This window comes from Homalodisca vitripennis, chromosome 2 (assembly GCF_021130785.1).
Source record: "Homalodisca vitripennis isolate AUS2020 chromosome 2, UT_GWSS_2.1, whole genome shotgun sequence".
NCBI lineage: Eukaryota > Metazoa > Arthropoda > Insecta > Hemiptera > Cicadellidae > Homalodisca > Homalodisca vitripennis.
Genome location: NC_060208.1, coordinates 136813830 through 136833593, shown reverse-complemented (window position 1 = coordinate 136833593; position 19764 = coordinate 136813830). Strand labels below are relative to the sequence as shown.

The 19764-nt window shown below is 34.4% G+C and overlaps 1 protein-coding gene across 3 annotated transcripts in view; it reads right to left on the bottom strand.

The window, feature by feature from the left end:
• Positions 1 to 19764, bottom strand: part of LOC124354768 (band 4.1-like protein 4) — a 368162-nt gene that overhangs the window by 296616 nt on the left and 51782 nt on the right. The window contains exon 1 of one of the 3 annotated variants that reach the window (XM_046805456.1): positions 856 to 986. The exons of 1 other annotated variant lie outside the window; for it this stretch is intronic. The gene's annotated coding sequence lies outside the window, so the exon portion shown is untranslated. Of the gene's footprint in view, positions 1 to 855; positions 987 to 19764 lie in introns of those variants that run through there. One more of the 3 variants, XM_046805454.1, reaches the window with a different exon arrangement.

Here is a 19764-nt window from a genome sequence, read left to right as displayed (position 1 = left end):
ACAATATTTATCTGCAAATTTAAAATTAACTAAACAATATATTATATATAAACAATATATCTAACTTGAAAATTTTATTTTACAGATAAAACATTCAGTATATGTTTTAACAGATTTTTATTACATATTGTTAGCATTTATTGTACACAAGATGGGTAATTCTTTTCAAAAAAACTCAAATAGATTGCACACACCTTAATACATTTGACTTATCGCTCTTTATTGTTTAACTAAACCTAATCTGACTACACCAATCGGCTGGTTATAAGGATGTAAGACATACAACAGACTATAATGATCTCCATACATCAAGAACCGATACCAGTACTGTTACACTACACCGAACTGTACCACATTAGCAGTATTATTATGGATGGATCTATGAATTGCAAATGAATGTTGTGTTGAAAAGGGAGTGGTTTAAACACTACTCAGGTTGCGTTTCAGTATAATTAGATTTGTACGCGTAATTTATCCGGTGTTGTTGCATTAAATCTAAGACTGTATAATTAGAAATTCAGATTTAATATTTACAGAAAGATAACAAAGACATTGTTATTAATTTTTTTGTATTAGCAGGTCTTTTGTGAATAATTCCACCGTAAAACAACAGTTTCTCACATATGCTAGGGTAGATTTTGGAAAGTGTGTACCTGCTATTTGGATGTAATGAAAACTCATACAGTAAAAACTAGTAAATTTGTTATAGATACTATTACTAAGCGCTAAATATATTCTTCTTCATTTAATGTTTTATGAATTATTATTAATACTACTTTTACAACATGACACTAATTTTAATCCAGGTATTTGGAATTACTGACATGCCTTAATTCAAAAGAAGCAAGTACATACCACAAAAGAAAGCGATAATCCAAAGAGCAACAGTGAAGAACGCACACCAACTGAACACACACCGGACAACGACACACAGAGCAAACGACGCTCACTAAAGCCGCGCCAAGCCCGACTGAGAAGAGGAGAGACTTGAACTCACCTGTAGAACGGAGCGCTCGCCGCGGCAGACTCTGTAACTACCGACCAGACAGGATGACCAGTCTGGCAACAATCGCACTATTAGTGGATTGTAAGTGAGGTTATGTTCGCCGCGGGTCAGTTAATTACCGAATCGTTTTCGTTTTTCGATTTGTTAGATGCACCAGTGGTTTCAAAGTTACCCGAGGAGTTTTATAATTGACCGGAGTTGTGTTAGTCCACGATCAGCCGGCATACCGTAGAGAGACATCTGCTGTTCAGTTGCCGGGAACAGGTGTTGTAGAAACTCTTCCACCTGACATAGCCGGATGTCGCGTGATGACCGGACGTTTCTGGAGACGTGTGGAGAATCACTTCAGAGCAACGCATCGGAGGAATGCAGCTTTTAGACCATGTGATCGTTCGGGTTGACCGGTCACTCACTACACTTTCAGCTTCTACTGGCTGCATGTTTACACTTCCACGACTTATGACTCGTGTCTACTCTCCGGCACTTACACTCACACTGCCGTTAGCTGATTGGAGACCACACGTTCCTGACTGGGCACTAACTACACTTTCAGCTTCTACTGGCTACATGTTTACACTTCCACGACTTGCGACTCGTGCCTACTCTCCGGCACTTACACTCACACTGCCGTTAGCTGATTGAGGACCACACGTTCTTGACTGGTCACTAACTACACTTTCAGCTTCTACTGGCTACATGTTTACACTTCCACGACTCGTGCCTACTCTCCGGCACTTACACTCACACTGCCGTTAGCTGATTGGAGACCACACGTTCCTGACTGGGCACTAACTACACTTTCTGCTTCTACTGGCTACATGTTTACACTTCCACGACTTGCGATTCGTGCCTACTCTCCGGCACTTACACTCACACTGCCGTTAGCTGATTGGGGACCACACGTTCTTGACTGGTCACTAACTACACTTTCAGTTTCTACTGGCTGCATGTTTACACTTACACGACTCGTGCCTACTCTCCGGCACTTACACTCACACTGCCGTTAGCTGATTGGGGACCACACGTTCTTGACTGGTCACTAACTACACTTTCAGTTTCTACTGGCTGCATGTTTACACTTCCACGACTCGTGCCTACTCTCCGGCACTTACACTCACACTGCCGTTAGCTGATTGGAAACCACACGTTCTCAATATTATGTACTATATCAAAATCATACTGTCAGTATTATTAAGGATATGATTGTTGATTTAACATACATTTCACCTACCGCTTATTGTATAGCTTATGAAGTTTGAGTGGAAGATTTCTAGCATCAAGCAGTCTTCATCGCCGACTGCAGGACATTGTTTAATTATCACCAACTGTTTATCTTGTCAGAGGTGTGAGAGGATACGCCGTGGATAATCTTTAATGTAAGTTCAATAATAGTTCAATCATTTCATTAGGACAACCCAGTACACATTGGTAACAGTTTAAGGTTTTATTATTTTTAAACTGAATGTACTGTGCATAATTTCATACAAGTAATTCATCAAAACACGAAAATAAAACTTTAGTTAACGACAAAAAAAGCTAATATGACACAAATTGATTCTGAAAAGCATGTTAACTCATTACTTTAAAGAGCCGACTCAAGTACTTTTAAGACCCACAAACGTAAATTCTCCTTTTGTGCCCCTTCTTAATATACCTCTGGTATAAAAGTGTACGATTCATAGATTAATCCAAATCGAAACATCTTACTAGGGTTCATAACTAGGACCAGTTAAAAGAATTTACTATTGATCCTCTATGTCCAATGACAGTTTGTTAGGTCTCGCCTTAACCTGTGAGTGCTGTGATCTGTGTTTTAGATTTTCTGTGGTATACACTGTTTCGTTTGAAGTGTTAACAAACATCAAATAGTAGTAATATTGTTGTGGGTTAACCGAACCTTCGTTTAATGTTATCATTTTCGGCTCAACAACATTTAAAAAATAAGAACTTGATCTGATATACGCTTATTAAAGTGCTTGCTGACCCCTTACGAGGCATCTAGCCCTCCACCCCACCAGGGAGGTGAGCCCCTACGAGAAGGTGAAGAGTCACTGTTGGCACAGCATAGGTTTTAGTCATTACATTGATTGGCGGGGTTAGATTTTTCTAATTGAAGCATTAAAAATGTTGAAGTTTTGCCGCCAACTTGTAATGCAATGGACGTAAAAATTAAAATAAAACATTATTCTTTCAAATATAAAGACGTACATTACTTAAGTAACACTAACATTGAAAAAATACACAGTTGTTCACTCTTTGCTGGCGTTTAAACCAAAGTTGGTGCGCCCCAGGCGGTAGACGGTGAAATAAAGTCTTGCAAGAAATTTTATGGCCGCCGTCAGTTCTCTAATTTCGTGAAGTGTCTGTAAATCATTCAAATTTAAAGCAGTTATTAAGGCATGACTTTTACGTCGCAATCAACAAAGGGTTACGAGGCCAAACTTTCCAAATTCCAAACAACAATTTAGTTTATTGTTTACGAATAAATATGATGTACGTCAATAAAGGTCCATTACCAAAACATTCCCGATTTGTAGATTCACTCTCAGTCCAATTTCCTCATCGTTATGTTCCCTACTTACTAAAATACGTCATTGTGGTGAAGGAAACAAGAGGATTACCTGCATTCTGCCACACAAAGTGGCATGACAAAAAATATAAAATTTTATATACGTTCAGAAACACATCATAAAAAGGCACAAAGACTTTAAATTACATTTCTATATAGGCAAAGTGAGAACTGATGATTGTGCATTACTCCATGGAATTTGGCTGAGCAGTAGTGTACCTATTAGCGTTATGGATTACCATAATGGCAACGAAAAACTCGTAAAGTATATTTATAAACAAAATTGAATACAAATATACGAAATTTTAACATTTGACATAGTAAAACATAATAACTATATATTTGAAATTGTACATGCAGGCACAGCGAAGTCTGGTACGCGACACGTGGTGTAGAGACACTTACTTCTTTAATAGTAGTCTGTTTTGTTTGTTAAAAGATAATTAAAAAAGTATGTAATTAAATGTTTTAAAGGAACATGTTTTATGGATTTGTGTGCCTTTTTATATATTACAGATTACGTCAATAATTCATACAATAACAGCAGTTAACTTTAAGTATTTGACAAATTTCCACAAAAGACATTTCTTTAGTAACCTTACATTGCAATTTATAAAGTTTTAACTGCAAACTTTAAGTTACTTACTTACGAAACTCCTATAGTAACAATTTTGGTGTATGTATTTTGCCTTCCAGAGATTCAACTATTGTGTGCACTGCGCGTCTTGTTACACTCTGGACTATCAACAGCTACCCATCATGTCGTCCCATGGGTTCCCATGCACATCCAATGTATGATTACTTTCGCGTGAGAAGGGGCGTGATAGCGGAGAGAGTTCGCTGTTTGTTAGTGACGCCAGCTCCTTCCCCACCTGATAATTGATCTGCCTCCACTTTCGGCTGGGATATGTTTCACTGAACTTAATTAAAGAAGGATGGCCCACAGTATATTTATCAACTGCTAAATCTCTCACACCCTGATGTCTATTGTGACAAACGTTGATAATAATGAGATTGGTTAGAGGGGGAGGGAGAGAGAGGTTCGATTCACAAAGTTTTCGCCATACTTCTGAATCATTATCGTGATCGTAATCTATAATTGGACTATACATATTTTTATAGTGAATAATATCCTAGTTAACTATAAGATTTTGTGAAAGTTTATCCAAAATTGTACATAAATGATCAAAGCGCCTAAATTTGAATTAGGTATATAAACTGTATACAAACAAATGTTATCTATTAATCCTATTCATGTATACAAATAATATTTATTGATGCAGCGTGTAAGGTAAAGAATTGTACGTAAATAATCAAAGCGCCCTTGAATTAGCTATATAAAAAATTATGTGGTAACTAAAAGAAGGCGATTTATCAATTTATACCATGGTAACAATGTATTTCATAAGAAATATATCTACATGAAAGATTTAAAGGTACTTATGACAAACACATGTCAGTTACTCAAAACCAAAGCGACTTGCCAGGATAGCGGATACGTTTCAAATCCAAAGGCGTAAGTCACATCTTATCTAAAGACGCGAGCTTAAGAAAACCAACAGTATTTTGAACTGATTTTTCTATACAAATAGGTTTTTGTACATACAACTAGGTATAAGTTAGCTTTCATAAAGTCGTCGCGCCGCGCCGCGCCCACCGTCTGATAACGATTCTCGATATCGTTACAATCATAGGATAATATAACGTTGGATATAACGTGAGTTTCGAAGGCCAAAATATAACGATGTGGAAGCTAATACGACAAGCGTATACACAATATAACGTATATAGTAAAAATGAAAAAATAATTAAATTAATTATAGTAGATGTTCGTCTAGATTTTTTGTCATATTATTAAGTATTTACATGACGTTATGACTAAATTCTAAATCTTCCTTTCCACAACGTGTCGAAATTTTGTTGGATACAATTAAAATCTTGATATATTTTGACATTAGTGAGTAAAACCATCATCATTCACCAAATATAAACCATATATCTGTTGTCTTAAGATAACCTGGGACTTTTGACAGAGACTTAGCAGCTTTACGGTCCAGCGCCTCTTTCCTCACAAGATGATCAAGCTTATAGTATTCGCATCCACAATCTGCAAGAATACTCCAGTGCACCTTTTGAGATAATAAACAATAAAAAACACATGTATATCGTACTGTTTTATTTATATATTTTTTTATACAAAACAATCAATTGTGTATATAGTGTTGTTAGCTGGACGTTGTGGTGCATTAGTGTACACTAGGTAATGAGTATTCGACATCATATTGAGCTTGCGTGGACAGTTGTACTGATCTGGCATTCATAACTAACAATCTTGACATTTGTTATTCACAGAATTGTGTATATAGTGTTGTTAGCTGGACGTTGTGGTGCATTAGTGTACACTAGGGAGTGAGTATTCGACATCATATTGAGCTTGCGTGGACAGTTGTACTGATCTGGCATTCATAACTAACAATCTTGACATTTGTTATTCACAGAATTGTGTATATAGTGTTGTTAGCTGGACGTTGTGGTGCATTAGTGTACACTAGGGAGTGAGTATTCGACATCATATTGAGCTTGCGTGGACAGTTGTACTGATCTGGCATTCATAACTAACAATCTTGACATTTGTTATTCACAGAATTGTGTATATAGTGTTGTTAGCTGGACGTTGTGGTGCATTAGTGTACACTAGGGAGTGAGTATTCGACATCATATTGAGCTTGCGTGGACAGTTGTACTGATCTGGCATTCATAACTAACAATCTTGACATTTGTTATTCACAGAATTGTGTATATAGTGTTGTTAGCTGGACGTTGTGGTGCATTAGTGTACACTAGGGAGTGAGTATTCGACATCATATTGAGCTTGCGTGGACAGTTGTACTGATCTGGCATTCATAACTAACAATCTTGACATTTGTTATTCACAGAATTGTGTATATAGTGTTGTTAGCTGGACGTTGTGGTGCATTAGTGTACACTAGGGAGTGAGTATTCGACATCATATTGAGCTTGCGTGGACAGTTGTACTGATCTGGCATTCATAACTAACAATCTTGACATTTGTTATTCACAGAATTGTGTATATAGTGTTGTTAGCTGGACGTTGTGGTGCATTAGTGTACACTAGGTAATGAGTATTCGACATCATATTGAGCTTGCGTGGACAGTTGTACTGATCTGGCATTCATAACTAACAATCTTGACATTTGTTATTCACATAATTCTGGCTTGCGTTTTAAAAGAGACCGTTTCGTTCAGTATGACCTTTTTGTTAAGAATTGTTAAACATTTAATGAAATATGTAATTTTCTTGTGTATGGTTTTGAGAAAATGTATGTAAATAAATTCGAAACGCTTTATAATTTTTGTACGTAAGTGTGTACAAAAATGTATTTCTTCGTCCACTACCTATATTTGTTTTTAGAACGATGTTAAGTATATTTGTTCATAATAAATATATTTTAAGTTTTCGTGTGACCAAACACTCTTAAGAGAGCAAAGAGGCATTTGTAGCAAGGACGGAAGATATATTATTAGCTCACGTTATATTTATTCCTACATAAAATAAGCAATACATATAATATTCCAACATTTATACATTGAAAAATTGTTTTACAATGGTTAAGTTTTTGGGTTACAAAATAAAGAGATTTTATCAAGAAAATTACATTTATTTATTATATATAAAATATATCAGTCTTTTAATTCGTATTAAAGTTATCAATAAAGCCAACCGTGTATGGTACATATCCAAGACTTTCTGATAAAGTATGTGTAGATTAGTGTTCAAATTAGTTCTTTGCAAAATAAATTATAAATTAAAATTACTTAAACTTGTCAAATACTAATTGTAAACTACGATTAATACCGTAAATTCTAATAGTTATCATTATGGAAATGCACAAAATAATGTTTGGTACTTTGGGATTATACCGACCACACCAGTATGAAGAACACAAAAATATAAATGTATAGAAATAAACATGATAGAACGAAAAAACAACTCTTTAATTACAAAATTACAAACTTACAACGATTATTAATTGTTAATGTCGCTGTTATCTTATCTTTCACGAAAATCCCGATTACGGCAGGCCGCGCGGCATCACATGATCATTTAAGTTTTTTGCACGGTACATAATTGCCTTTCCATTACAATTCAATTTATATTTCTGATCAGCCCCTCTAGAGTTTGATATTTTACTGATAGGTACTATCTCGAGGGATGTTTCGTTGACATCAGCGCGGGGCATCAGGCCGGAGGCACTCGCATTTTGGGTGGCGGAGTGTGATCAAGAATAAAAACAAGTTTTGTTTTTTTTTCAATAAAGAGTTTAATTTTTGTTTGGTAATGTTTGTTTTTGTTGAATTTTTGTGTTTGGAGAAATGTAGGGGTAAAATACCGAAGTACCGGTAAAACAAAGCGACGCACCAGCTGAACGGGCGGCGAGACTCTGCAATCACGTTATCTACTAGACCGCTCGACTTTGACCTCTGTCTGAAGATGGGGAGGGGTTTGCGATTAGACAATTCCTGTTTTATATTGGCGAATTATTGTTCTACGCTAATCTAGTAATCAGTAGAAGCAAAATGTCAAATAACGATTCATGTCTGGGTGTGGTCGGAATAATCCCAAAGAACGGTAGCTCATGAACGACTGCCTTCTCAGGCAGGAGTTCGATTGGTCAACAAATTGCCAAGCTCGATTAAAAGTGCCCCAATGCTGAAGGCATTTAAGACTCGTCTAAAAACAACACTTGACCACTTACGCATTTTACAGTACGGACGAGTTCATGGCACACAACTGGGAGACATAACAATTGGCTTACTGACTGGGGAAAGGGTGGAACAATTCGAATGACTGGGAGAGAGTGAATGTCAAAACTGTATGTTAGAAAGGGATTTTGATGCAAGTATGAATGAAAAATTTTAGCTTAATTCAGTTATCTGACGATTGCATAACATGTAATATGTTCACGCAATAAAACATTATTATTATTATTATTACCTAATGTTTTTATTGACCACATCATTGAGTTTAGTATAATGACCATTTAGGCTCTAATGAATAAATCTAAAAACGAATGTTTTTTTTTTCATAACTGAAATTCAATTTATACAACCTTGAAAAAATAGATGCACGGATGCGGATTAATGTATACTTGTTATTGTTAATAAATTGAGAGTTTATACCACAAGAAGTTTGCCCAACTGACTCCACGGCTGACTGATTACTTAATTATTAGTCAACAGAGTGATCAATGGCCCTGGCCTTGACAGCTTCTATTCATAACAGCTGCTCGCTTTGCCATCTAAAGGAGTTTTAATGTGTGCCCACAGCAGTTAATTAAATGCAATATTCCATGAACGAATGTCGTCTATTTATTAATATTCCGTATTCGGATTATTTATTCAAGACGTTTTGTCCAATCTGTGTTTTACTGTCAATAACATATTTCTTGATTTAATATTTAGGGATTACCATTTACAAGCCTATTATAAAGCCAAAATGGGAGAAATCAAAGCTAAAAATCATGAAAGGGCAAAATAGTAAATTGCTCCTACCACGTAACTTTGTACTACTTAAAAGCACTTCCGAGTAAGGACCCACGTTTAAATAAACTCTTTCATTTCTTTACGTGCAGAATGAGCTCCCACAGTTTCTGCATATCTTCGTGAATCACCCTTTCTATATATATATATATATATATATATATATATATATATATATAAAGTTATATATATATATAAAGTTGTTCATTCCTTTTCTAGCTTCCAGTGACCAAAATATCCCAAAGAGTACTAGGTGCTATTGGGTTCTAGAAGGTGGAATCTTCTAGAGGCCAAGAAATCCCTTTGACCAAGATCTGTCGGAGATCGGGAACTCAAACAAGTGGGTAGCTTTTAGAGTCAACTTCTATTTTTAGGAACGTTCAAAAGAGGGGAGGCTAATACAGCCAAGAAACTTCCAAAAACCGTATCTTCCAAAATGCAGTAAAATTTTAAATGCTTTCATTTTCCAACACTAGAAGATTGCAGATATCAAAGGTGTTTAGAAGCCTGAAATCTTAGAATTCAGAGGCTTAAATCTCCTTGAGTCTAATGCCAATATAACTGAACTAATTCCTAGTTCTACTAGATGAATCGGACATTTTATCTGGTGTTAGTGCTAAAAGATTAAATGTGCGTCTGTTTACACTCCTTACCAGATGAAATATCACTAGACACTTTATATTGGCGGTAGCTAAATAGGAAGGTATTGGGCCAAGTATTTGTTATGGAAAGTGTCTGTGGATTAATCATTGGGAATTGTAGTATCATTTTAATCGAATCAAATTACGGTTACCTAAACAATATTCGCTTTAAAATACCTAATTGTTATATTATATATTATACCGTAAATAAATCTATATGTACTAGTAATCTTATTGTTATATAAGCAAAACGTAATATTATGCATCAAGTAAAAAAAGTAGAAGTTATACGTTATCAGTCACAGGAGAATTCTGTACAAATCTTGTGAGATTTGCAGAATTATATGCACAAATTATATGTATACATTAAAGTATTTCCTCTGGCATTATTTCTTTGAAGATCTAAAATGATTTGTAATAAATGTAAGTACCGAACACTGCACACTGTAACCAGGTAAGTTCTGTCAGTGTTACAACACGTTTCCAGTGGAGAGAGATAACAGGGATATAGGCGCTGAGAGTTTGCTTCACCAAAGTTGAACCATTAGTTGTACAAACATCCTGAATAAGTTGAGTTTGTGGTTTATCTTTCCTCTATTATTCTCGCACCAGTTCCACACATGTGTAATATTCCAAAGAGATAACCGCCACTTTCCTCATTGTTCCGTCGTTGCAAAAACGGTTTCATTTATACTAATATCGAGCCATTGTTTTTATTATTATCGGTTTACAGTTAGACTGTAACTGTAAGTGCAACTGTATTCATCAACGCCATATAAACCACGATAACTATGTGAACTAATACATTTTTAGTTATCTGGCAATCCAAAATCTGTATAATGTAGCCTAAATTGTTGGTATTCAATACATTATCAACACGTAACATGTAACACGCCCGCCTGTGTATAAAATCCGAATAACAAAATATTGTGCACCATAGATTGTTAGGAATAACATTAAGGGGGCTATCCCCTTTTTAGCTTTATGTAGGTCCTCAAAGACCACTGCCCTGTGCGAGCAAACAGAACAAAGGGGAGAGTCGGTGAAGACGAGGTCGACAGTACTGATGAAAAGTGCAACAGTCACAAGCAGCATTTTAACCTGCGCTACCTCAAACTCGGCCGCGCCATAGACTCCTGACCCCTGGCTCTGCTGTCCCAAGTATTGTTATATATATATTGGATATGCATAGTCTGACAACTGAGAGCCCATTCGCATACTATAAACAGACAGCTTGGGCTTTGTCGATAGGGGAACTTTTCTAAAGAAATAAATCGATTGTAACACGTGATAGTTTTGGTGGAGATGAAACTTTGAGAGTATCAAAAGGGTTAAAATATAAAATCGTAATTTTTTCTCAGCTCATATTTTTTCTAAGCTTGACACACTTATAACCAAGGGGTTATTTTTATACACGTAAATAAATGTAAATCGGCATCAACTAACATTATACACATACTTAAAGTGGTGATATTTTTTATCGAGCTGTCTGATAGTTATATCAATAATATTTATGGTCTAACACTCAATTTTAACCGTATCAAGCTAGGAAATGTATTATATAAGAAAGAATGAGCGTTTCATATGTTTTAACTCTTTTTATACCCTCCCATATCGACCTCCACCAAAGACAGTGCTGCTGACAATCGATTTCTCTATTAGAAAGTATTCCTCAGTCGATTTTAAGAAAAACTTGATATTTGCTTATACAGTAAACGTTGGATCTTGGCTAGGCCAGGAGTTTACACAAGGCTTTTAAATAAGATAATATTTTTTGTAAATTATTTGAAAGATTTTAGTTCAAAATTCTAGGAACAGGTGTAATATGCCAATGAAGAGACGTATAAGCTCAATACTGTTAGTTAAAGAAGGGAAATGCTCTTATGATTGCACTGTTGGTACTTTATATAGTTGGTAGCTTTACATCCTCTCTTGAATGGAAAAGAAACACAACTGATTTTCAAGGCTTTGTTGTGAATTAAGGAATTTTAATTTGGGTGTTTTCTGTATATCAGTTTTTAGGAGACTTAAAAACTAAGCAGTTTAAATAATTTATTTCATATACTTTTGTTCTTACCTAAGCTTATAAATACCAAGTGTTCTAGTGTAGATTAGTATTACAGATGGTCGTTGATAACGCTTTAAAGATTGTCACAAGGTCTTAATTCTGATGTAACTTACATCATAACCTAATCATATTTACTTGATTTCTTTATTTAGATATCTCTATTTTCAGAAAATATGTGGCTAATCAAGACCCCACCTTAGAAGAAATTATATTTATCTGTGAATATTGAACCTTAGTTATTTTCATACTATATTAGGAACTGAATAAGGCTTAATCGTTGTACGAGAACGTTGAGGAAATATTATCTAATTAGAGATATCTTTATCAAAAGTGAACTACGTTCAGCAATAAACCATCTGTGATTTTGGCATTATAAACTCATTGTAATAAATATTGCCTTTTCTATAGTCCAAGTAGTTAAATTATGTATTAAATAATTGAGTATTCTGTAGCTTATACTTGGTTTATTTCGCATTTTTATTAAAATACAATTTTTATCAACAAGTCAAATAATGTATAACTTTGATAGTTAGCGATTACAGCTTTAAAATAAAATGTACTTAATATAATTTGCCATAATGTGGGCCGCTTAGATTTGCATGTTACAAGAAGAGAGAACTGGAATGAAGTGTACAGTAACTATGAATTAGTGGCGACCAATTCAACCAGCTTGTTCAATGAATTCATTGGATATTCAAGTGTCAATAAAATACTCAGTATTTGTTGACAAATGCTAAACAATGTGGCTGAGAGCTTTTGATCATAATTGGAAAATCTAGGCTTTGCACATTCCTGTGTTTTGTGGAGACGTACTTTCCATGAATACATTACTGGCCTAGCTGGACAATGCTGAAACCAATTGTTTCAGTTTTGATTCAAAGAGCGCCATTTATGGCGTAAATCTCTTTGTCGTCACTAATTATTCTTGTATGTATTTTACCAAAATTTTTTTATAACCACTAATATTTCCAATTGAATGAAACATTTTAAAAGGGGACTCACGTTCTTTAAAGGTTCAAATTTTAAACAAGTACGTAGGCAGCTCATAGTTAGCTTAAATTACTAAAGTCAAATTAGGCGAATATGCGTATATTAGCCTCTATCTGAGAGTCGTTCAGAAAACGTTATAATTCTGAATGCAAATTTTAACAATGTAATCGTTTTTGGCATATTATACATGATAATCTAACATAAACCTTGTTGTATTATGGATATCATTCTTATTATAAGCAACAAACCAACGTCGGTTCTTGAAAACGAACAGATTCCGGTGGTTTTAGTGCCTAGATATGCTGCGGACCTACAGTTAGGCATACAATAATGCAGAAAGTAAAATTGCCCCGATTAACAAAGTAAAATTGAGTCAGTCTACTGACTCATAGACTTCAATGATGCTCAGCCAAATTGTCTGGTTGAACATGCACCATCATAACGCTAATTTTTGTTAAGAAATAAGGTTTAATTCATGCTACATTTAGTCTTCAGATGTAATCTTTTTCAATATATCTTGCCAAACAATGCATTCCCTTTATTGTTAGTTAAATTAGGATTTATAGCAGTGTTTAAATAATACAATTTATGGTGAGCTAGGTAGTATACTACATCAAAAGAGTGCACCGAAACGAAATCAAAGTTTTAACATTGATTTTCTACTCTATTTCTTTATTCTATTAATAAAAATGTCGCATGTTAAAATCCATAGGATTGTACTCATTTGTCTACTCTGGTATTTTTTCTTTGTCATCATGGTTACCATAAAACCAATGTTAATATATATTCGCTAACGTTCAGCCAAATCACAAGGAGTTAGATGCACTTTCATCGAACACAGGATTGCTTATATACAAAGGAAGCTTCATGTAAGACTTCAAGACACAGTCAACTATAGTATTTACTTTTATAAATAAATGTTCTTCAGTAAGATCTGTTGGCTACCTCCATTATGGAAGTATATTAATCAGGATTATGACAAGTTAAATGTGAGTCACATGTGTACATAATACTATTCGTTGAATAAATACCATATATTTAGCAACATATGATGTTATTGTAAAAATATTATTTTACAACAAATTTTAAATCAATGCTGAGCGATAGCTATTTCTAAGTAAAGAAGGCACGTGAGGTATCTCGTAAGCAAGCGGGCAAGGATAGTTGAAGCTTGTGGAGCATGACCACTTGGCTGCGCACACTTGGACTATTTCCATTGTTCTCGAGATCGGTGTTGTATACTTTTATTGCTTCAGTAGCTCACAGGAGATCACTGCCGCCGCATATTTGCGTAATGATGGGGACCTTGAGGGATACAAGGCAGCTGAGAGACAATTCACCTGCTATCACCTCGTGGTCATATGTAGATTGTGAACTTTCAGACAATTTAAAAACTAATTTAACAATTGAAATACTGTCAATTAGATATAATGCTGTATTTGTTTTTGAATGTGGGAGAATTTGACTGATAATAGATGGTGAAAGAAAGTAAGCGGTGAGTAGACTCACCGAATTCTATTTGTATACAAGTACATTGTAGGATGTCCATCAAATCCTGAAAAGTCCTTCATCAAAGTAATAATTTGTGTCATTGGATAGGAAATTCAATTAACAACTGGTTGTCACCATCTGAAGACAATAGAAAAGATGGGATTAGTGTACATCAGAAATTACCAACGAACAATGGCCACGTCGCTACCAGCCGTTCTTACACAAATACCTCCTCACCAGAAATGCAAAGACATCCTTATCGTACTGTCGGGTTGGGTAGGTGGTACAACCGGTTTTTTAGTCATAGCTCTTTAAGGTACCTTTCCTAAAGACAACAAGAAAGCAAAATTACAGTGGGTATATTTAATAAAGTGTTATGTTTCCTAATGAATTATGAATTAAGGAAATAATATTTTCGTTGCAAAATACGTTTTTTTAATGTAGTAATTTTATAGAAGAATTTCTTTTATAAATAAAAATAAAACAAGTAATTACCATAAATTTTTATATGTGTACTGTAAAATTTCATATTTTTATATTCAACAGTTTTTTTGAGGGGGAGGGAGGGGGGCTTTAAGATATGATGACCCAAAGATTCTGTTTCAAGTACCTACAACTCCTCGTGGAATAATCCAAAAACGTGTTTTACTCTTCCTTAAAAGTACCTTAAAAATATTAAAGATATCTTAATGGGTTAATAAAAAATGTATATCCAAATACATAATATGTTATATTGTGTATTTACGAGGTAGAGCCTTTTTCGACCTGGCTTATTTAATACAGCAATAAAGAATAAAACTATAAAATCCCAACTACTGATGGAAATATTGTTGTTTGGTTCAGAATTTTGGTTGAAGGAAAGTCTGCCATGTCTATTTAGGGATTCCAATTGCATGATTCTTCCCAAAACATAGTTCAGGTTGTTAAAAAATGTCCTGTCTGTAGAGGTGAGCCAATTGTTACAACTATTACGCCCAATGTGTATCTTTACTCAGCCAAAACAATAAAGCAAATTATCCAGAATATAATCCAAAAAGTCTCGAAGAGAAACCAAGAATGTAGATGAATATTATTATCTCTGGATAACAACGTCATTGGTGTTTTTGTTAACTTAAGGATGATATAAAATGAACAGGCAAAACCGGCCAGGATATCTCACTAAGGCATCATCAGGCTTTCATATAAGGTCATTATTGGGACCTCTAAATATTGGAAATTTCAGGCTTCATCAAGGAGTACATTGGCGGGTGTACACAACCCCTCTCCCGACCACCCCGTCGAGTCGCTCTCACACTTGCAATATCGGTTAATTACTGGAACAGTAGCGGGAAAACAGCGAAGGGTTGTTTAAGCGCAATTAACGCCGCAGTGGCGCTGTCGTAGCTGCTCACGTTATTGTCAGCTTAGTTACAAACTGGATTGCACTTTTTGACATATTATAACTTTAGAATCAGCAGAATTATATACCTGGTCGAATTAAACACAAAACGGCAATGAGTTTATAAAAAATATATTAATTAAGTAGTGTATGATCTGTACCGTTAGGAGTTTAGGCACGGATCGTCCAATTAATAATTAATTGAAAAGAATTAAGTTCCGGTTAGAAAACATAGGTTTATTAAGTTTATTATTATAAGATATTTTGCGTTAAAAAGTTTACACAATGCATTAGAGCAACCATCTAACCACTTCGTGTAATTAACTTATTCGTTTAATCGTTTTTTGAATGTCGTCGCATAAGGATAGTTGAACTGTATATTTTTTTAGCAGTGGATTTATAATTGCCTCAAAATTCCAATAATCATAAATTACTCAGTTATTAGTATTATTAATAAAAGTATTAACCTAAAAGCGTAAATTATGAATATTCCTAGTTAATAAAAAACGTGTAAAAGTATCTATTACGTTATTTTCTGGTTAACTTTACATTACAACAAAAGCAATGTTATAATAGGTTATTAGAAACTTCAAGATTAGTTTCTTGGATTTACTATTTGATTATAATTGTATTAAGGAGCACTCAAGAGCTTGTTTAAAGTGCCAATAAAACTTCTTCTTAACAAAGTTCTTAACAAGGTATTTGTGTTTATTATATTATTTATTCGCTCATTATAATTTTGTGCAACTAGTTTATTCATAAGAGCTTCAATTTCAAAATTGGTATTAAATTAAGTTAATTACGCTGAATGTTAGTTTTAACAACACTACATTATACTAAATTTCTTATTATTTCTATAGTTTATAAATTATTCACAATATTACTTGAAATCAGGCGTATCTTTAGATTTAAGAAATGCTGTTGTTTGTTATTTAATCCCGCTTAAACACAGTAAACAAACCATCACTTATATAATAATTTTCTGCGTGTCTTTATTGTGTAATATGCCTCAGTTCAGTTGACATAACTTGTGTTCGATATAACATTGTGTGCATAGATGTTCATGTAGAACGCTTCGGAATTATAAAGTAAAATATAAAATAATACATATAAAGTTTTGAACCCTGTTTTTTTTAAATGAAATCGGTTGCAACAAATCCACAGAAAGAAACAATTTTAGGAATAAATACATTTCTGCTAATGAGTGAATCTCTTTAAAATGAATAACAAAGTGAATTCAAGCTCTCTCGTAGTTAGTTAAATATATAACGCTACATTTTGGGGCAATGTTTATCTTTTAAGAATGTCCTTAGTTAAAAGGTTCAGTGAGTATTTGCTCGGCAAGCCTGTTACTTCAGTAAGGGCCATCACTCTATAGAGCTGCCTTTGTTCACCGGTGTGCATAATTAAAAATCACTTCAGGGGTATTCAGGTGTTACGGCAAAGGGACTCATTTATAAGCGAAAATTTATAAACCTTTGTGCTCGGATGTTTTCCACGCTTTTGGCAACAATGATTAGGCACAGGAATGAAAGAGACTGTTGCAATTAAACGGTTCATTTAGGAATTTCAGATGATTAGTTTTTATGTTCAACGCAAATTGCGTGCAGAATAACGTGTACCCTCTTTAAACCTTTTCCCAGATTGATAATTTAGCTACTTTATTAAGATTCACTCATGTTAAGCGACAAATTTATTAAACTGTGCCCTTTTTCACGTCGAATCAATTAATTGTACTGCAATACTCAATAGATATAAATAGTATAGAGCCATCATTTTATCCTCTCTCATGGTGCATGACTTAACTGTGATGGGTTTACGATTGTGACAGATTCACTATATTTAATTAGCTTTATACGAAACTGATAGGATTGTGACTCGAAGAAGTGTTCTACACTGACAATTGACAAGCTGATTCCTATATAGTAAGACAAATGTTTTTATTGCCTTAGGTAATAGTTGGAGTTTTTGGACTAAGTGTTATTTTTTATTTTATTTTTAATAATAAAACTATCCATCTGTCAAATTGCACAAACATCCCTTCTTTGATGTATCTGGATTGGATCTTTGATGGATCTGATGTATCTAGGCCATATTGGCGCTTTTTAAGTAGTACAACGTGATATCTGCCAGTGCATTAAAAAAAGTCTATATCATTCTAAATTGTTCACCAATATAATAAAATTATATGATTTAAGAAATTATTTCTAAAAAAATATATGTAGAATTTTAGAAAGGGATAAACAAATTCTCACAATTTTACTGTCTTTTAAGTTTTTTAAATTTACAACAATATCTACTGTACACTATTTTAAATAGAAAATAGCTGTTATATTATGATGGTACAATACATTTGCTATAAGAATACAAAAATTAATTGTATGAATAAAAATTTTAACAAGTGGGTTTTTTATAGCTTTTACCTAAATGTGACATCTAAATTAATTGTTTTAAAGGAAACCCTTATAGTATATAAACAGCGATATGTAATTAAATTCGGTTATAAAGCTCTAACTTATATTATTCATGGTATTATTATCAACTAGGTTGTCATTATTAAACGTGACCCCTTCCTCATCTAATCTAATCCCAGGAACTCAGCTTATTGCTGTACACAGCATGATTTCGTTCCGACATTCCACGAGCTAGATGTGGATGATATACATGGCATGGTATTTTTGGTTGTGTTTTCATTTTTTAATCAGCAGAAAATCTCCAAATTGCTATTTAATCACCTTAAGAAAAATTAATTTTAGAATTTATGTCTATAAGGTAAAGATGGCCTTTACTACATGCGAGGATTCTCAGTAAAAAGTGAAACGATGAAATCACACATCGTAAATCACTACTGTACGAGATGTTTGACGGTAGACAGACCCCATGCTATTCCGTGGGCAGTTTGTGGGCCTGCCCCGCCCATGTACAGCACTCGGCTTTCTACCTTTCTGCCGTGTACTTAGTCAATACAGTGAGAGAGAGGTTCAAGCTGGAGAAACTAGTCTATTTAACTGGTGTGAAAATATGACGTGGATGCCTAATATCACCTTCCAGCTGATACCAGAAATAAAATCAAAAGCTATATAGATATAATAGTCATAGCTACAAAAAATTATGTTCAAAAATATGTGCTGAGATGCGATAAGGAGAAGCTTAATTGTGTGACTAAGGTAATGGAAATTATTGTTGTTCAAATAAATACGTATAAGAGGGATCCATTTGTTGGCCGACCATCTCAATTTCTTCCAGCGTCACAGAGTAGTGTTTTGTCTTTTCTTTGCTAACTTTTAATTTATTGCCACTAAGATTTCCTCATCCAACTCGCTTGATGACGTCACACTTACGTACTAGATACAATTCCACCATCGGTTACAACCCTTCTAATCAAATATATGATACATTTTACTATAGCTTTATTTTATTTAATGTTATGCGTTAGTTACTAGTACTAACGTTATTGCCATAAAGTAAATTCTGCTTAGGAAAGCCACGTCCGCAATATCAGCGTACCTTCATTGGTAGACGTGTCTCTATAAGATTATTCATCGCCTTCGGGAAGGGAATTTGGTCAATTTCCATCTTCGTTGATTGACAATGAATATTCTAATCACAGTCATAAGTTTTTTTAGTCTAAATTGTGGTTCAACCGACCATTACTCTATGAGCTTGGTTGAGGCATTCAGAGTTTCCGTGATGAGGAGCATGGGCCAGTTTCTATAGGTCAATCTAGCCTGGTCAGGGGTTATTATCTTGTTTACTGATCGAAAATACAAAGAAATTGTAACAGGCCATCTCCCAGTGCTCTTCTTCATCTGTCTGTATTATTATAGATGATAAAGCGTACGGTATAATGATGCTATAATAGAGAATATAGGTGCCTCCATGAATCTCTCTCCCTAGCTTTACCTGATCTTGTTTGTCTTTTAAAACATAAACAATCGAGTGTTCATTATTGAAGAGTCCATTCGTATGGTGTAAATGAAGAGATTCGTGGCTGAGCAAGGAAAGCTCTGGATGGTTTAATTATTATGGCGGAAAAGAGGCAATTCTTATATAGGTGTT